This window comes from Poecilia formosa, unplaced genomic scaffold, assembly GCF_000485575.1.
Source record: "Poecilia formosa unplaced genomic scaffold, Poecilia_formosa-5.1.2 Scaffold437, whole genome shotgun sequence".
NCBI lineage: Eukaryota > Metazoa > Chordata > Actinopteri > Cyprinodontiformes > Poeciliidae > Poecilia > Poecilia formosa.
The window spans coordinates 350,653-352,728 of record NW_006800376.1 but is presented as its reverse complement, the minus strand read 5'-3'; positions in this window follow the sequence as shown (position 1 = coordinate 352,728).

Genomic DNA, 2,076 nt, shown 5'->3' with positions numbered 1-2,076 from the left:
ATGAAAGCATTGTAAACAGTTTACGATGCTTTCATTCTTCTTCCATGGGGTTTCAGTCAGGGCCTTCAACAGACGTCAACTATACTTCAACAATGCACAAGTTGTGAGGGCCAATGCAAAAACTATGCACCACACACCAAGCCACAGGCATTCAATAATATGCAAATAAATAGAAATATGCCAAGTAAGGCAACAATGCAGCCAACCAAAACATAATTGAACAGCCAGCAATTTAGCAAAACTTTTCTGTTCCCCATTTAAGCTCAACATCAATCCATACTGCTCAAATAGCACATGTGAAAAATTTTAATTAAAAAAAAAAAGTTTAGTAAAGTCTGCATAAGAATGTAATAGAAAAATAACACTCACCCATTATTTGTAAACAAAATCCATGCGTCTATGCTAGCTGTTAGCCACTCGTAGCGCTCATAGATACAGTCTTTAAAATGCCGTACAAAGTTCTTACTGGTCTGTGTTAGTAAATCCAGGTTTGGTGTGGGGTTTTCCATTTTTAATAATTATTATTATTTATCCATGAAAGACGGTTCAGAGTGCAGGATTGGCTTCAGAATTCATTGTTCATTCAGAAGGTTTCAGTAGGTCAGCTGTAAACGGTATTGAAGCGGATGCGCCGTTTTGTAAATATCAAGTTCACCTGGGCCTGTGGGACGCGCCGTCATTGTATTTCAATTTTGATTGGCTGATAATTCCACGTACACTTCTGTCAGTTATGCCAACTATGGCGGCCTAGGTTGGGTTTTTGACGAAAGGCTATCAACAAATCCTGAGGCGGAACAGCTCGCCAGATGCGTATAAGGCACTTTTTAAAGTAGAAATGTAAAGTGAAACCCAAATAATACCAAAAAGCAACTAGTTTTGTCGAATAAAAATTTAATTATAGATAAAATAAAGTATGATTAGGACATATTACACTGTTTTGTTTTTTCTTCAATTTTCTACAGTGGGCAGAGAAGGCCCTGCTGGCCCTGACAGCCCTCCACTGTTGTGTATTTTTCAACTCTTGGATCTGAAGGCATGAACAGACATGCCTGGTGCTCAATTAAACATTTCTAAATGTTCACTAAGACAAGACTTATCTATCGACGTGTTTCCAACAAAAGGTAATGATTTATCACGTAACAGCTATGAACTAAATGTAAGAAATGGTGGTTTCACACTAATAAGAGCTCAGCATTTCCTTTACTGTCTCTTTAAATTTCATATTTCATTAAAAATATTTACTTCTGGTCATCCACAGATCAGGCATTTTGTTGTTATTTTCTGTAACCATAAAATGAGCCTTGACTTTATTGTCAAATTGCCACAGATTCTAAATTGGGTTCAAACCAGAACTTTGACTAGGCCATTCTATTACATGAATATGCTTTGATGTAAACTTGCAGCACTGGCTTTTGGGGTCACTGTCCTGCTGAAAGATGAATCATTGGCCCACTCTCAGCCTTTTACAACCTCTAACAGGTTTTCTTCCAGGACTCTTGTGTATTTTTGCTCCATTAATTTCCCCATCAGTTTGGACTAATCTCCAAAACAAAACCAAAAAAAACAAAAAACAAAAAAAAAAACAAGTGTCCTTTCACTTTCTTGGTTCTGACTTTTTTTTTTTGAAAACTTTCATCACTTTTTAGTTGAGGAATCTGCAGGTTTGGACAACTACCCCTTCTGGTTTTGGATGCTGCAAGGATTTTTGCTCTTACTTTCTCCTGCAACAAACCTTTTTTTTTTTTTAGATAGATTGCTGTTAGTATGTAATTAAATTTTCATACAGAAACAGTGTCTTCAGTCAGAGGCTTCTTCAGATTTGTTGCAAGACTGACTGCTACCAAAGATCTGTCCACAGTATCAGAATCCACGACTGAAGATACTTGGATGCTGCGAGTTACAACTAAATTTGATTTCCCTTTGGGACAAAGTAGTTTTTGCTTATACCTGCATTCCTCGTTAAAAGAAATGTTTGTGGTGAAAAGTTATTTTTAATACTTTTTCCAGGCATAGGATAAGCATACTTATTCCACCCTAAAAGCTTGTTTTCTTAGAGAAAAAAAATAAAGTGGAAAG